The sequence below is a fragment of the Hemicordylus capensis genome, chromosome 5, assembly GCF_027244095.1.
Source record: "Hemicordylus capensis ecotype Gifberg chromosome 5, rHemCap1.1.pri, whole genome shotgun sequence".
NCBI lineage: Eukaryota > Metazoa > Chordata > Lepidosauria > Squamata > Cordylidae > Hemicordylus > Hemicordylus capensis.
In genome coordinates this window covers 234382552-234401488 of record NC_069661.1, presented here as the reverse complement: position 1 = coordinate 234401488, position 18937 = coordinate 234382552, and positions in this window count along the sequence as shown.

Here is an 18937-nt window from a genome sequence, read left to right as displayed (position 1 = left end):
ATTTCAAACCTTAAGCATTTCTTAGCACATGCACATCAGAGAGGCACAGGATTGCTGCCAAGCACAACACTGATGGCAACCATTTGGTCTCATGATGTAACTTTTAAACCCCCTTAGGATCTATATACCACATTTAGTTACTGTCTTGTTCTCCTGGTGGAGGGAGGCGCCAAGATGGCGCTCAGTCAGGACTCTATTTTTGGAGCTCTGTAGTTTTCTTCTTTTCTGGTTTTATTTTTCTTTAATAGGCTTAATATTTACTTTTAGCCTTTAGCAAGTAGTTGCTCCTTCTTTTCCATGCTTTTTTTGTGAGTTTTTATCCTTATCTACCGGAGTTTTTATCCTTCTGGAGTTCTTTACCCTTTTACCTTTTTACTCTGTTTGCCGGGGGAATGGGCTCAAAGAAACAAGTTCACTCATTGGCTGAGCAACAACCGGTGAAGACAGGGAAGCAACAGAGGCTAGATCGTTATTTGAAAAGTAAAGATCTTGAGAATCATAGTGATATATTTCCTACCAGCAACAGATAATGACCCACTGGATGATGAGATTTCTAACACATATAATCAGCCCCCTTTAACTATTGCTTCGTCCTTCCCCAGTGAAAAAGATTCAGGAATTAACCAAGGCTATGGTAGATATTTCTGATCCTGGTATGCTTGAAATTCTCTCCAGATGCTATTATTTATTTATTCGATTTCTAGACCTTACAAAATAGCTCACAGCGGTTCACAAATATCACAAAACAGTTAAAACCCTTTTGGACCTTTATGGGGGGGAAAATACACTAACTGGATGAGAAAATGGGAGGGCTGAAATCAGTTATGGACTCCCTAGGGGAAGCTCTTAATACACAAGGAGTGGCTGATAGGAATAACAACAAACTCCATAATAAAGCAATAACGGCAATAACTTATCGTCATCATTAAGATACTGCCTGCCCAATGTTAGCTATGATGCTTGGAGTTACTCTTGTGAGCTCCAGAGAAATCAAGTTTCTTTACCAGTTGGAAAGTCTTTTCAGAATTATGGTTGCTGGGCAAGCCAGGCAGCAGTAAGATTATCTCTATCCCAATTGCTTTGTTGCAGTCTTTCATAATTGGATATCAAAGCTATCTATTGGCTACCAAACACTGGGTTCCATAAGAGATTGGTGGTTGTATTGCAGTAAGATGCGATTCCCTCGAAAAACTTTAGTATCGGCAGCCATCTAGAACATTTTCAAATATTTATTACCAGGATTTTTCAGAATGAATGTATATTCCCTCTCTGTAAGAAAAAGGTTAGGTGGCTGCAGGAACATCAGCGTCTTTGGTAGGGGCTGACCTTGACAAGATAAAGACTAAGCAACCATTGAAGCCTTGGCTGGCAGCCAGTGCTTTCTTGCCTTCTGAACAAGACAAATGCCTCCTTGTTTAGAAACCAAGCTCCTGATATATCTATACCAATAACTGAGTCAAAGCTTAACAGCGATAAAAAATGCTGGAAGTTCGAAGGAAGCTATTTGCTCCTTTAAGGAAATCTAGGCAAGGCAATTTGAGCTAATGTCCATGGAACAGCTGAAACAGTTTCAGACTTGGCGAAACAAAATTATAAGGCAACAAACAGATAGACCTGGAGAGCTCAAAAGTGTCTGTTTATGCTACACCAGTACCTCTTTCTGATACTACTTTGACTGCTGATCCTGCCATTTGGGATAATCCAAGTGTTATTCCTGAATCTGAAACAATGCTTGATTTCTCAGTGATGGCTCAGGAAGTCCCTTCAGCAAGACAAACTGTACTCAACCAGCCCAATAATGGATTATTTATAACTAGTATTTTTAAGCCCGTTATGATAACGGGCGCTAGCTTTCTATCCCGTCTTTTCTGTCTCTCTTTCTCTCTTTCTGTCTCTTCCCCCCCCCGTCCCCTCTCTCTTTTTGTTTTTTGTTTTGTTGTTGTTCTCTGTTTTTGTTCTTCCTTATTTTGCTTTTACTTTTTTGGGGGGGGGGGTGGATGAATAACGGCCAAAATGGCCCATGAGGTGGCCGCCCCCGCCTATCGCCCTCCCGCGCACCCAGCTGCCGGAGCCCACCTTACCCGCTCCAGCCCGAAGGAGAAGAGAGGAACTCGGAAACAGAGCTATTCTCTGTGTTAAGCTGCTGCCTATACTGTCACAATGGACGCAATAGGCGTCCTTTGCGTCCATAGCGGCAGTTTGAGCAGTGACTTAGCACAGAGAGGAGCTCTGCTCGTGAGCTCCTCTCTTTTCCCTCGGGCTGGAGCGGGTAAGGTGGTCTTCAACAGCTGGGAGGGCGATAAGCGGGGGCGGCGACCTTCTCATGGGCCATTTTGGCCCTTAATCTTTTTTGGGGGGGAGCGGGGAAGGTGATTTTGGGCAGCTGGGAGGGCGGGTGAGCAGGCGGCGGCGGCGGCTGTGAGCGGGTGGGAGCCTCGTTGGCGGCTTCGCCGCCACCTCGCCCAGCTTCATTTTGGGCAGCTGGGAGGGCAGGTGAGCAGGCGGCGGCGACGGCTGTGAGCGGGCGGGGGCCTCATTGGCGGCTTCGCCGCCACCTCGCCCAGCTTCCCCCGTCTCGGTCTTCCCCCGCCGCCATTGCCCTCGCCTTTTTCAGGGCGGCTGCTTCTGGTTGCCTCGGCCTCCTCTCGCCGTGCCGCAGCTCATGGCTGAGGCGGCGGCTCCGCCGCCGCCTCGGCCACTTTCCCCCGCCGCCACACACCGGCTAATGGCCACCCGTGGCTGTGGGACACTGGTGTCTGAGGTCCTGTGTCCCTTGGGCTCTTCTGGGCCTGCGCTTCGCGCAGGCCCAGAACAGCCCAGGGAGGCAGGGACGCAGATCCCCAACGTTCCAAAGCCACGGCCACTCACTTAGCCTTTTATTATATAGGATGCCTTCAACACAAACAAATGAAATCTTTTTGCAAGTTCAGTCTGATGTGGATTCTGTGTTAGAGATTTCCAGCAGGGTCATCAGGATACTCTGGGGGCAATTCCTCATGATAAGAACACTGCGCTCAATCTGCTGCCTGTCCCCCTGTGGGACTGTGAAGTTGACTCACATGCTATTTACAGTGCTCTTTTTGAGTCTGGTTTGCATGACCTAAAAGACCCTAAATTCCTGGATCAAGAAATTTGGGAGGCGAGTGTTCTGGAAGATGCTTCTCAGGTTACTCCTCCGGTCTGTGAGGCCTCCCAAAGTCCATCATACTTTCAATATACACAGATAACAACCACTTGTATCTCAACAGGTCATGATCAGGCCAGTTTTAATCTAACCCCCAAAGTGGGGAGGTGGTGGTGGTCTTATTTATTTCCACTAAACTGTGGGAGGAGATGGATGAGGTGACTCCATATCTTTATTTTGCAAAATCTGTTGCCTTCAAGCTGGAGGAATATAATATGTTGGTCATAAATGTGTATATAATGCCCCAGAAATTGCATGCTAACATTAAGTTGATCTGGGAGGGCCTCAAAAATTATATTTACAACCTCTTGGCACAATTTCCAAATTTTCAGTTCATTATAGAAGGTGACTTTAATGCTAGAATGGGTCCAAATGATTACCATTTGTATGTAACTTCTCAAAGTTACCCACCAGAAAGGGACTGTCCACCCGCACTCCAGAGATGTCAGTCTAAAGATCCGGTCTGCAATTTAGTAGACCTTTGCTTGGCTCATACAATGAATGCATTAGACGTGTTTGGGCTAAATAGGGCGATGGATAGGGACAGTGTGGATGTGTTCACTCGTTGGTATGGGCCAGTGTTCCCTCTAACAGGGATTCCCAGAGGTTGTTGGCTACAACTGCTATAATCCCCAAGTAAAGGCTATTGCAGCTGGGGATGCTGGGAATTGTAGTTAACAACGTCTGGGAATCCCTGTTAGAGGGAACACTGGTCTGGGCTATGAGCGAATGTTCTGCATTATATAGTTGTCTCACAAAATGTGCTGAGCTCTTTGATTCAATTTCATATACAGGTGAAACTCGGAAAATTAGAATATCGTGCAAAAGTCCATTAATTTCAGTAATGCAAATTAAAAGGTGAAACTGATATATGAGACAGACGCATTACATGCAAAGCGAGATAAGTCAAGCCTTAATTTGTTATAATTGTGATGATCATGGCGTACAGCTCATGAAAACCCCAAATCACAATCTCAGAAAATTAGAATATTACATGGAACCAAGAAGACAAGGATTGAAGAATAGAACAATATCGGACCTCTGAAAAGTATACAGTGTACTGTGCTTGATTGGCCAGCAAACTCGCCTGACCTGACCCCATAGAGAATCTATGGGGCATTGCCAAGAGAAGGATGAGAGACATGAGACCAAACAATGCAGAATTGCTGAAGGCCGCTAATGAAGCATCCTGGTCTTCCATAATACCTCATCAGTGCCACAGGCTGATAGCATCCATGCCACGCCGCATTGAGGCAGTAATTGCTGCAAAAGGGGCCCAAACCAAGTACTGAATACATATGCATGCTTACACTTTTCAGAGGTCCGATATTGTTCTAGTCTTCAATCCTTGTCTTCTTGGTTCCATGTAATATTCTAATTTTCTGAGATTGTGGATTTGGGGTTTTCATGAGCTGCACGCCATGATCATCACAATTATAACAAATGAAGGCTTGACTTATCTCGCTTTGCATGTAATGCGTCTGTCTCATATATCAGTTTCACCTTTTAATTTGCATTACTGAAATTAATGGACTTTTGCATGATATTCTAATTTTCCGAGTTTCACCTGTAGAGGGATGAATGGACAGTGACCATCTTCCATTGTCCCTTACTCTAGAGATCTCGGGGGAGGGAGTACTCCTTGAGGAGGTCCCCCTGTTTGACCTCTGTGAAAGTTCTAGGTTAATAAGGGCCAAATGGTCTGCACGTTTAGAAGAGCAAGTCAGGGATATTTTGGTCACAGATAGCTTCCTGCAACTCCTAGCACTTCTTTTGTCAGAGCCTCCAAATTCTATGATAGCAAATTAGAGTGGATTCATGGTGTCTCATTGAAAATCTCATTTGCTATCATAGAATCTACACTCAGAATACCTCAGAAACAACAGAACCCTGTACCCCATGGGTTAGAAACCCATGGGGGTGGTTGGCACCCTATGTGTACTACACCACCACTCGCTTTGGGCCACCCCAGCACCCCCCAAATGCACTTATGGGGCTGCTGAAAGCTCCATTATACCTTATGAGGAAAAACCTTAAAGACGCATAAACTTCAACAATTCACCAAAAATCAGCCCTCTGCCAAAATCCTTTGAAAAAATTCAGGTAGCTTCCTTGCCCCTACCTGGCACTACCACCAACCCCACACTGCTCTAGGCCACCCCTTTCCCCCTGACGTGAAGCGATACACCCTCCATTATACCTAATGGGGGAAAACCTTAAAGACGCGTAAACTTCAACAATTCACCAAAAATCAGCCCTCTGCCCAAATCCTTTGAAAAAATTCAGGTAGCTTTCTTGCCCCTACCTGGTACTACCACCAACCCCACACTGCTCTAGGCCACCCCTTTGCCCCCGACGTGAAGCTATACATTTGCTGACACCTCCATGCTTCTTTATGGAGAAAAACCTTAAAGACGCGTAAACTTCAAAAATCATCCCTTTGCCCAATTCCTTTCAAATAATTCTGATAGCTTCCTTGCCCACCCTAGGAACTACCACCCACCACACTCCACTCTATGACACCCCTTTCCCCCCGACGTGAAGCTATACATTTGCTGCAATCCTAATTATTCTCTATGAGGAATTCAAAAATACTTTAACAATTCACCAATAATCAGAGGAGTGTCCAATTGCCTTGGGGTTTTGGCGGTGGTAGGCACCCCTGTCTGTCTACCACCCACCCCGCTTTTGTGCCCCTAGGTACTCCACAATAGGGGATATGGACTGGTTCGGGTCCCATTATACTCTATGAGAAAAATAATTTAAAATATTTCAAATATCCATTAAAAATCATAGGGGTGTCTTATTGCTTTGGGGTTTGCATGGTTGTTGGCACCCATGGGTGCTCCACAATAAGGAATAATGGGCTGGTTGGAGTCCCATTATATCCTATGAGGAAAAAAATAAAATAATTTTCAAAAATTCATAAAAAAATCGCACAAGTGTCCAATTGCTTTGGGGTTTGGGTGGCAGGTACCCCTGGGTGCCAGCTACCATCCAACCAATTTTTGGGTGTCTGAACCAGTTTGAATCGATTCTAACTGGTTCGAATTTGAACCGAACCAGGGGGTGGTTCGAACAAAACCAAAACCGAACCACCCCTCCTGGTTCGAACCCGGTTCGAATTCGAACCGAACCAGGCGAACCGGTTTTGTGCACATCCCTATGGACACACAGAAAGCCAGGAGATCTCATAAGCCTAATGGAAAGTAGGCTAAAAATACAGCTGTTTTTAAAAAACAGACATACAATGTTATAGCACTAAATTGCAGCAATAAAATCCGAAAGGAGGCATCGGAAATGTGAATGGCATCCTGCTGATAGCGGTGTCACAACACAGGAAGCACACTTAGCAGATATGTAGTGACCCCATTGTAGGGTCTAACCTGGAAAACGCCCTGAATTCAATTGGTTGATCTTGAGCCATATTTCAGTTAATCTGTGCATCCCTCTTATTGTAACTTCTTCCCCCCTTGTCTACTGTGACTCAGCCATCTGTCTGTTTTATCTGGAAACACATGTTTCTGGTTTTCCTGTTGACAAGGTCTTTATGGCAAGCACCCAGCTTGTTACTCTTTCAATTCACTAAATGTGTATTTTTGGGTTTTCTGCTGACAAGCCATTCTCGAAAGCACTCAGCTTATTTCTCTTTTGACTGTTCTTCTTCTGAGGGGTATATTGTATTTACCTGAATCCAAGACTAGGCTTTCTCCAAGTTTTTTGAGATTAGAAATCAGGAAGTCATCTTAAACTCAGAATCCTGTTCCTTTCAAGTAAATGCAGGTATAACCTTATTTGACTTCTATTTTTTAAGGGGGTCATCTTAAATTCAGAGCCATCTCTGATTTGGGTAAATATGGTACTAGGTCAATATTTATTCCTATATTATTTTGTAGGTCTGTGTGGCAGGATTGTATCAGAGCTTCCGATATGTATTTTGCTCCCCTGTCACACGGGGGCAGGCACTCCTGGTGCAATTTGTGGCAGGTATTATCTCTGGGGCAGTGCAGTGGGGAATCCTTGTATTCAGAAGCAGACTTTGGAATGCTCTCCTGGTGTCCATCTGCTCCTCAGTCTCCATCACAGTTTTTCGAAAGCGTGTGAAATCTTGCCTTTTTACCCATGCTTTTATGTGATTTTTCCTATTGCTGCTGCTTTGTATATTTTATGGCTAAATTGTGCTTGTTTTAAAATCTCTTAATCAGATCCTTATTTTTATATTCTAGCTGCTATTTTAATTGTGTAATTTTTGTAGTCTTGTTTTAACTTTTGTGTGAACTGCCTTGAGATTGTTTTAATGAAAGGTGGTGGTATGGAAATTTAACAATAAATAAATAATTTTTCATCTTTTTTACCCCCATCACCTTTCACCTACTTAATTCACATACTTGTTGATTAACTAATGATTGGTCAGTATCTCTGATATATTTTATTAACTGGTTGAGTGCGTATCACTCTATTAATTGATGTCAATTGAATTAGCATTGCACTGGTACAATCCACCTGGTACTTTCTAGACTTAGTTTCAAGGCCATGTTGCTATTTTGATCTTTAAAAAAAGAAAAGAACAACAACGTTTGTGGTTAGCTACATCCTCACCACCCATCCTGTATCTTGCCGGTTCAGCAGATATAGAGAAGGATGTGAACACTGTTTTTGCTTTATATACAGGGAAAGGAGAACGCATCCAGGCCTAGAAACCTGCATTTTCTGGGAAACCTGGTCAAGCTGAATGGCCAAGTTGGCCATCAAAATAATCCAAGCTGAGGTTCTACATCCCCCTCCCTCGTTAGTTGGAATGTCCATAAAAGGTGACCATAGATTTTATTTATTTATTTATTTAGCACATCTGTATACCGCCCACTACCGAAGACTCCAGGCGGTTTACAACTTCATTATACTTACCACTGTTTCAGTAACCCAAGCTAGATGCAGTTGCTTTCAGATAGCTGAGGTGACCAGATCCTTGGAGGATTAGCAAGGAACCTCCTCTGTAGAACTGGCAACTCCTTCCATTCTGTCTTCACCACTCTTATACCCATTTCTCCACAGCCATGCATTTAGAATACATTAACACTCGACCTTCACTTGTTTACCTGAAACTTGTATGCCAGCTATGTGCATCAGTTCTGTTTAGTTGTGCCTATGTGGAGAATTTCTTTTAATCATCTAGTTAAACATAGCTTCTTTGATGAGCAAATGTTTCCTGAGCACCTGTCTGGTTCCCAGATATGGGGCCATTTTAGCTGAAAGTCGTCTAACTAACCTTTTGCTGAAATGGAATGGATGCAGAACTTTTTGCAGAAAGTAGAATTAACCAACTTTTTGCCAAAAGGTTAACTTACAGAAGAGATTATCCTGCTCTTCTTCAAGCCTGATTGCTTTGCTCAGGCCAAACCAATGTCTTACATATCTTCTGTTAAAACCTATCTAATTCCTCACCCACCTGCCATGAATAAGTTGTACAGCTGGAATGAAGCCCTGGCTGAGCAGGAAAGGAGCATTTCGTTCACTGGCTGAGTGTGGGAGGGGGCAAGGGGGGCCCTGGCAGCCCCTCAACCCCAGCAAAACGTGGGAGTGTCCTTTGTGTTCACATGATTTAAAAATGATTCAAGCCTCATTTTTTATTCAGTAAAAAATATTTTTAATTGGAATTTAAATCTGTGGTTGTTAATTATTGGAAACTGCCTGCTTTATTACTGTGCTTCGGTCCCTTAAATGGAGGGTGGGGGCAATAGCACCCCCACATGACAATATCCCAGTATATTATCCTACGCTAGTCAGTTGGCTGTACATTCAGGTGTGGAACAAGTGTGTGAAGTCCTAGAACAGGAGAAGCAAACATTGTTTTTGCCCCACTGGATTTTGTTTAGCCCCTGTTTGCGAAGACCTTGTGATACACAAGAAATGCATTCCATGTTTATTTTTACATTTCCCACTCTTCCTCCAAGGAGCCCATAGCGGTATAAATGTTTACGTGTATCTTCACAAGAACTCTGTGAGGTAGGTTAGACAGAGAGATAAGTGATTGGCCTGTAGTCACTCAGTGAGTTTCATGACTCACTAGAGACTTGAGCCTGGATCTCCCCATGCCTAGTCCAACACTCTAGCTACCACACCACACTGGTTTTTGTAGCTCTCACATATGCCTGACAAGAAAGCAGAGGGTTACATTAAGCCAGTAAGTGTATAAGAGTTTGATTCAAAGTTTGGTTAAGACTATTAAACAATCCACTCCTCGGGCCAGCACCAGGCACATCTAAATTATATTGTGCAGAACGCCCAAGCCTCAGCCCACCTAATTAGATCTTTTTATTTTACAAAGGGGGCTCTTTGTATTCCAGCCGCTCTTAAACTATTTCTCGCCAAGGTCTACCCTTTATTATTATATGGTGCTCAGTTGGGCCCTTTTGGCAATTTTGTCACACTGGAAGCTATTCAAACAAAGTTTATTAGATCTATATTGCAGCTTCCCAGATGTGTTCCTAATGTCGCCATTAGGTGCGAGGTGGGCCTTGGCTCATTGGAAGCGGAGTATTGGAAATGCATTTTTGCATTTTGGTTAAAATTAGTCTTTTCTCAATCTGGATTTGCCCCCTTGGTATTAACTGACAATTTTGATTCTACCTGGAAGTGTCTTGTTAAAACAAAATCCCAATTTTACAGGTTTTCACTGGATATGCTTATTAGTTTGGGTTATGATTATGCTAGGAAGTCTATTAAACAACGTATTTCTGACATTGATCTACAGTTAGAAGTTGCCAAAATCCCAAAAGGTGTTTACATTGGAGATCAGCTTTTTAACACAAAACCCGCTGCATACTTCAATAATATTTCATTTTCCAAGTTCAGGCGGGCACTATCTTTAGCTCGATTAAATGCGCTCCCTACAGCAGTGCTCCAAGGGAGGTTTAGGGGGGTCCCTTATGCATCCCGACTTTGCCCTTGCGGGTCAGGCAATATTGAGACTACTGAACATGCTATTTTACATTGTGACCTCTACAAGAATGATTGATCAACTCTTATCTTGCCGTATCTTGTGATGTTTCCTGGTTATCCAGATGAGTCTCTCTTAAAATTTTTATTGTCAAATTTTAATCATAAATATACCAACACAGTGGCTAAGTTTTGTTATATTTTATGCAAATTATGTTCTGTTGTGTGTGATAATGTTTCTGGTCAATGACCGAAATAAAGTATGTTCTATGTTCTACTATTAAACAAAACAAAGAGCCACTAGGCTTGAAACGAAGAAAACTGTTTGAGTCAGGAAAAATATTCAAACCAGGAATGTGGGCCCCCTCTCAAGAATGTAAGATAGGAGGCCAGAAATAACAAATGTCAGAACCTGTCAGGAGATAGATAACATAGGTATGCAACTAGTCCATTAGCTAAATCTCTCCACAACAGCACACTGGTTGGGCACACTCTGTTAAGCAACCCACCAAACAGTATCGAGAACCATCTGTCAATCATTTGCATATACTCTAGATAAGCTTAGGTCCCTTTTAGACCCATGTAATGAAAAATATGTCATATATGCAAGATAAGATGCTTAATCAGCAGTGCAAGTGTAAAGAAATATGTTTTGGTCAGAAACCACAAGAAGAGACTAGGAAGCTATTGCAACCACCTAACGTTGATAAGTATTAGATTTCAGCCAACACATGCCTGCTAAAAGGACCTTAAATATAGTAAGTGTTGTTAATAAAACTGCCTTGAGCAGGGGCGTAGCAAGGTTGGAGTGGGCCCAGAGACAAGATTTTAAAATGGGCCCCCTGTCACTGAAGCTCAGCTCATGAAGTAAAGAAATCGTAAATGAGGCTGAATAGTGGTAACCAAAAGCAGAGTAAAATTTATATATAGCTCTCCTATGTGCCACAATAGAACATCATCCTAAATTATTTTTTTAAAGGTTTTGTAAATTGTGGACGATGCAAGTCATTTAATGGTACTAGAGAAAGACATGCTGTTCTGGTAGCTCCAGGTCTTAACACTCACATCCATTTCGGAGGATGAATACAACTGAGGGAAACTTGGGTGGGTGCATGGCTGGGGGAGTCAGTCATGTGACTTCCCTCTGGGGGGCCCCTCAAGGCAGTGGGCCCCCAGACAACTGTCTCCCCTTGCCCTATCATAGTTATGCCCCTGGCCTTGAGGGTGATTGGCCTGCACCCCCCTAGTTCGGGCGAATGTGGGGTATTTAGCTCAAAAGGGGAGAATGTTCCAATCAGCCTTAATTTGTGCGAGCGTATGAAGAAAATCGGCTTGAGAGAGAGGTTTGAATTAAATAAAAAAGGAGTTTATTAAAAGTAAAATCAGACTAAATTACTATGTGGCCCTAGTTTAAAGGCACTGCAAATATGCTAAGAAACAGACTATTGTAAGGCCCATTTAGCTTAAAGTTCCAAATTATGTGCACATTCCCAGGGATAGGTTCAGCCCTGAAGCAGCCGGGCAAGAGGTTATATCACCTGTCCTGGAGAGGAACACCAAAGTGGTCTGCTGGAGTCTCTTGTTGCAGTCTGCTGGGGTCTAGCGTGAGAGGCACTGAGATGTTTTGCAGTGGGAGTCCCAGGTGTAATATACACGAGGAAGCACACTGGGTCATGGAGTTAGGGATACTTGTATCCCGAAATGTGCCTCGAGGGCACATTTCTTCTGTCTTCCTCTGCTGAATAGGGGAGCCCAGACAACTTTTTTTTAAAAAAAATGCATTGTGTCTTAGTCCTTCCTGGGTATGAATGTGTGTGAATTGCCTATGGCATTCAAGGGTGATTGTGAGGACAATTGGAGTTTGCAGGTATGTTTAAAGAATATCCTGTTCTGGGACTGACTCTCCCAATAAATCTATCAACAGTTTCAATAGGCACACTTTCAAAGTTACATCACTTACTCATCCCCATTGTAATGGAGGCTGCAGATAAGAAACTTGTCTTATCTGTTTTTTCTCCCTGGCCTGATGGCCAGGTATTGTCTCTCTTTGCGAGAGGAAGAGGGGAGTTTAGATTGCATTCCAAGGCTGAAATGATCTTAGATGCCAAACACTTGCAGTAGCTAGTCCTGGGAGTCTGCTTAGCTGGGAACCACCCCTCATAAAGAGTGTGAAGCTAATCCCCTTTCCAATTTGTGGGTTTGTAGTCAAATCTAGGGGCGACCAGTCCTCTTCCAACTAAGCGACTTGTCCCCATGTATAACATAGACTGGGAGCTTACATTGCGGTGCAGCTCCTGTGCATAGCAAAAGTGCAGTCTCCAAGCCTGGAGATGCAGTTGCAACCAGGGAGGCTTCTGGGAGTGGGCAGAATAAGCTCAGCTGGTAACAGTGTTTGGACTATGCTTCCTAAAGACTGGAAGCAAAGTGTTGCTGTTTCTTAAAGGACTGGCCTGATCATCTTGATCTACAGCTTTGGATGCCAAAAAACTGTCTGGGTTTTAGTAAATCTGCAATGGATGTTTGCCTTATATTAGGCAATAGGCTTCATGAGGGGCTTTCCAAACATCAGCCCATTAGTGGAGTGATCCAGTGAGTCGGTGCCAGGAGAGATGCCTACCTCCATAACTCATCTATAAAGGAACTGCTTTCTACAAGCAAGATCAGAGAAATCTCCATCACCAACCTGCAGCCAGGGCCTGTATGTACAGCTAGCTCTCTACCCTGCTATGCTTTCACATCTGAACTGACTTTGGGGTGGCTTCCAAGTTATGATTGGATGAGTGGGAAGAAAATGTATTCATGTCTTTTTGTTGTTGAAATCTTGTGCTGACAATTTCTGCTGCTTAAGCTGCCTAAAATTGCTGTCAGGTATGAATAAAAGTTTCATAAAAAGGTGCCTCATCAAAACTCAGGTCACCAGTGTCTTCCTCCCTCTCAAAGATCCCAAGTTATTTGGGCAAAACTCCATTCCCACATAACAGGCACTACTCCTATTTCAAAACTTTAGCCCTGTAATGTTACTTGCCTGGCATTAGGCCTTTTTACCGCAATGCAAAGCAAGACAAGACCATCTTCAATGATAATTACCTCTCAATTTCATCGACTACAAGGCTTAAGACTCTCCCAAAGATCTCACGGATGACCTCCCTGGGCATCAGCCTGGTTGCCATTGCCTGATCCAGCTGAAGTGTCTGAATAGTCTTCGAAGGCAGCCCCACATATAACAGGCTCATTCACACGATCCTCATCAGGGTGGGAGGAGTGCCCAGCCAGGATAGCTGGATGCACTCCCAAGTGGTGTTTGGATAACCTAAACAACAAGGGAGGAGGAGGGGAGAGTGATTGTGTGGGAGGCGAGAGCTGGGTTGGATGGCTTTTTGCCCACCCTTAGTCAAATGCTGAGGAGAGAATCTGCGTAGGGTGCGCCCATCCTACCCACTTCGCGCCTCCCACGTGATAACTCTCCCCTCCTACTTTGTTGTTTGGGTTTACATGACTGCTACTTGGGAGAGTGTCTGGCTCTTCTACCATGGCTGGAGAGCCACGCCTCCTCCCTGATTATGATAGTGACAACCAGCATAATGTACTGCAGAAAGCTGTTATGCCCCAAAAGAAGCGCTAGTGCTGGATTTCAAGATTTGGACCCTTTTCTTTGATTGACTGGACCTGGAATAGGTACAGCCTACTAAATCTGGGCCGTTTCTTACACACGAGTCAGCAGCCCCCATGTCCCTGAAGTAGTTGATCCCTTGTAACTCGACCAGCATCCTCTCCCAACAGGTATGTAACCACAACTTCCTTTGTTTTAGCACCTAGTCCATATGAACTCTTACCTGGGGAGTGACTCTTTGTCTATGTTGTTGGAAGTGTTGTTGTTAACAACAGACTGCTCTGTCATTAATCTGAACTACGTTTATTAAAAATTAAATGAAATTGTGACTTTAATGCCAATTAAGGTACCCTGTCTGTATTTTTATTTATTATTATTATTATTATTATTATTATTATATAGGAATAATAAATTAATAATAACAATACAGACAAGGTACCTTAATTGGATTTTGCCCTACAATTCCCGTAACCCCTGGCTATTGGCCACCGTGGCTGGGGATTGTGGGAGTTGTAGTCCAGAAAGAGCTGGGGGGGGGCCCTGTTGAGCAGACCTGATATAGATGATTGCTAAAATTTGATAACTCGTTTTTGCTTCTCTTCAAGTAAAATTATTAGATCTTTAATTCAGATCTCATGTGGTCTCTCTGTTGTGTTCCCCAATTCATGCTTATTTGCCACACCACATTACCTAAGATGGGTATGAGACAGAGGTCTGGTGAGTGGAACTACCAGACTCAGAAGCCTGCATATCCTCCCAGCAGGTTTACGGGCTTCCTATACTGCCCAGCGTCACTTCCTGCCCATCCACCCCACCAATCCCAAAGATCACTGCGCTGCTGCTTCACCAGTGCTGGGCACACACTTAAAGTACCACCATCAGAATACCCAGGGCACTTGCCTGATTCCTGATGGTGGGGGTAGGGATTTTCAACAATGGAAAGCCCTGTTTTCTAACTTGCACAGGCCTAGTTGTTAATATCAGACCGTGAGAACAGAATTGCCTGTTTGCACTGCAGCAAAGATCTGCTTAAACTGATCTGCTAAAATGAGAGTCAGTGTGGTGTAGCGGTTAGAGTGCTAGACTAGGACGGGGAGACCCGAGTTCAAATCTCCATTCAGCCAGGATACTTGCTGGGTGACTCTGGGCCAGTCACTTCTCTCTCAGCCTAACCTACTTCACAGGGTTGTTGTGAGGAGAAACTTAAGTACGTAGTACATCACTCTGGACTCCTTGGAGGAAGAGCGGGATATAAGATGTGAATTTTTAAAATAAGAAATATGTCCCTTAGGCTACTCCCAGCATTAAATGGATGCAGTATCCTTGCACCCTCATGCTTTTCCCAATGCTCAGCTGGATGTAGAAGGTAGAGAGCCAGTTGTATGCTAGCTGTCCACTTTGTCAAACAGGGTCCACCTTGGTTTGCATTTGAATGGGGGACTACATGTGAGCACTGTGATATATTAGGGGATGGGGCTGCTCTGGTCAGAGCATCTGCATGCTTGTAGGCAAAAGGTCCCAAGTTCCCTCCCTGGCATCTCCACGCAGGACTGAGAGACTCCTGACTGTAACCTTGGAGAAGCCACTGCCAGTCTGAGGACAATAATGAGCTAGATGGACCAGTGGTATAAAGCAGCTTCCTATGTTCCTAATCCTTGCAGCCTTCTGATTTGCATTCAGACACAATGCACTTTACATGTGTGAAAGCAAGAAGAAGAAGAGGAGGAGGAGGAGGAGGAGGAGGAGGGAGGTTGGAATAAGTCCTGAGTTTCAAACAGCAGAAACTCCTGACTTTGCTGTTACTTTTTATTTCCAGGTGGACACACTGCTGCTGCTCAGTCACAGCAAACTGCAACCCTGTATTTCTCCATTTATTCACATGAGCAGCTCTGGGAAAAGGGACTGTGAAATGAATATCAACTGTGTGTCACTTGAGCGTTTCCCCAACCGTTTTAGGAATGTGTATGAACCTGTTCAATGTTCTATTCCTAGAATGCTGAACAGGTTTGGAACCCCCACATTCAAACTGGTTCAAATGCAGGGGCAGGAGCTCCTTTAAGGCGTAGGGAGGGTGCCCTTACCTCCCCCCACTGCGCTTCCCCCTCCTGCATTGCTGTAAAAACCACTGGCACGAGGTGGCTGTAGTCCTTCTTGCCGCCCTAGTCAGCGTAATACCAGAAGTGGCGAGCACGCGGGCGGAAGCAGAAGGGCTTGTGACTGTCTTGAGGGATTGCAGGCCTTCTTAAAACGGGAGTATGCTTGACAGTGAGGGTCTTTATTGAATGCTTTGTCAAGAAGGACAATAGATCAGAATCCTGAATCAAACAAGGGAAAATAAGACATGTTTTCCTCTGCTGTATGGCAAATTAATCAACTACAGAAGCCATTCTACTTACGCTGATCCTTGTAAGGAATGTTTTAGAAATTACTTCACTTTTAGATCACGATAAGAGACACAGCTTGGCACCATTGCAGCAGAGAATGCTTGGAGGTAGGCCTGCTAATGGAACTGGAGAACACAGGTCATGGAATGCGTGGAAGGAATAAACTGCAGGATACATTCCATCTGCATTTAGTCAAGCTTGGTACCTGGTACCTGGATTCATCTTGAGTTATGGAGGAGGAAAGGAGGCCTCCCTATAACAGCAAACCTACAGGATTAAGCCCTGCCAAAATTGGGAGGAAAACTGCAAATGAATTATGTGTGGGGTCCAAGCAGTGATCACCACACTGACCAAAGCAGAATATTTGATTTCTAATGTATATGGAAATGAAGAAACCAAAGAGCCTATGGAAACCTTCAGTGACACAAGTAAAAACCAGTTAGAATCTTAGATAATCTTAGATGGCATAAGGGAGAGGTTTGTTTTCTGGAGTATAAGATGAACAGAAAGGTTAAGAAAAAAGGGGAAAGTCCCCACCCCCACCCCCTGACTCTTTCTGTTCTATTTTTCCCTTTGTTGCTTAGAGTTCAGAATAGTTTCTTCCCTTTCAGAAACTGTTCTCTCTCTCTTCTTGGCAAAATCATCACCATTAGAGGTCAACCTCTAATCAAATATGTGGACACAACACACACAGAGTCTGATTTCTGCCCCAAACAGGTGGAACTTGGCAGAGAGTCTTTGGAAAAGTCCCTTGTGTGTCAAGAAGTCCTTTGGCTGTTTGTCCATCTCTAGACTTGTCACCATCTCAGGCACATCCAGGAGGCAAATCTCTTCCCTGGCCTGTTTGTCTGTCAAATCTTGCTTTTGCTTCCATTCCTTCAGCTCTCTCACCCCTTTTCCTTTATCCCATACATTCATCATATTTACTATAGTATACATTCTCCTCCTGTGGTTGCATACAGTCTTTTATATACCAAAAAGGAATACACTCCAAACTGTCACAAAATTGACATGGTAACAGCAAGCCAACACCAATTTGCTTAGGAATAAGCACCAATTTTTACTATATGGATCAGCTTTGGAAACTAATTTGGTCATGCTGGTTAGTCAGTGGTTACTGACTGCAACTTGGAGACAACCGTTTCCATAGCAGTTTTGTGAATTTAAGCATTAGTAGTCATAGCGTGGCATCTCGTTGTGTCTCTTAACCTGAAAACATCAGCATTTGTTCCACCTTCTTGATTTATGGGGGTAACCCCTCCATGGGCCCATTTGCCCAAACCCTATACAACAAGTCCAAAGAATATTTTCCCAGTTGGAAAGCACCTGTTGAAATAAAAGCTTGAGATGGATATATGCAGTATGTGTTGTGTGTGTTAAATAAGAAAGAAATAGTAGGCTGTACATTGAAGGGAACAAATGTGGAGAAAGGTGATAAGGGATGGTGAGGATGTACAGTTGAGATATGGAGGGAATTGTGTGGCATGATTAGGGTGTGACTAATATTGGATGATCAGATTTTGACTATCATTTATTTGTTTATTTATTTGATTTCTATACCACCCTTCCCAAAATGGCTCAGGGCGGTTTACACAGAGAAATGATAAATCATAAAATTGATTCCTGTCCCCAAAGGGCTCAAAATCTAAAAGAAACATAAGATAGACACCAGCAACAGTCACTGGAGGTACTGTGCTGGGGGTGGATAGGGCCAGTTACTCTCCCCCTGCTAAATAAAGAGAATCACCCAGGGGCAGAGCCACCATTAGGCCAACGGGTTCAAAGAATGTGCCCCCTTTGGGAATTGAACTCCAACACTTGAACGGAGCCTCAAGGCTCCATTCGGGAGCTAGACCATGCCCCCCCCCACATCTGATGTCAGGTATGGTGGGTGGGTTCAGCGGGGCTGCAGCCGTGGCCACAAACAGGCCACCGGCGGTCAGGCTCAGCCACTGGAATCACCACGTTAAAAGGTGCCTCTTTGCCAAGTTAGCAGGGGATAATCATGGCTTAACACAAGGAAAATGTTTGTTTCATTTTGGAAACAAAAGCTATGAAAAATAAGAGACTTGGAAAATGAGAGTATAGAATCCTGGAATGCGGCAATTTGATAGCTAGCTTGACCAAAGCTTGAGGCTTTGTGGCTTGTACCAGGCCTCTATAAGTAAGGAAGCAGTCTCTCTCTCTCTCTCTCTCTCTCTCTCTCTCTCTCTCTCTCTCTCTCTCTCTGTTTGTAATGAAATGTCAACATAGGAAGCTGCCATATAATGCGTCAGACCATTGGTCCATCTAGCTCAGTATTGTCTGCACAGACTGGCAGCAGTTTCTCCAAGGTTGCAGGCAGGATTCTCTCTCAGCCTGAGAAACTGAAAGAGAAAATCAAGAGAGTCACTTCACTCCAGAGCGCATGGAGTTTACTCAAAACCACAATACTAGAAGCCCAGTTAGTATGTATACCAAAAAGGAGGAAAGGTATCACTAAATCCAGGAGGATGCCAGCGTGGCTAACGGGAAAGTCAAGGAAGCCATAAAGGAGGAGAAGACTTCCTTCTGAAATTGGAAGGCCTGCCCAAATGAGGAGAACAGAAAGAAACACAAACTCTGGCAAAAGAAATGCAAGGTAACAATAAGGGAGGCGAAAAGAGAGTTTGAGGAATATTTAGTTAAGAGCATCAAGTGGGATAACAAAAACTTCTTTAAATATATCAGAAGCAGGAAACCTGCCAGGGAGGCAGTTGGACCATTGGACAATGGGTGTGTGAAAGGGATTATTAAGGAGGATATGGAGGTTGCAGAGGAGCTAAATGAGTTATTTGCATCTGT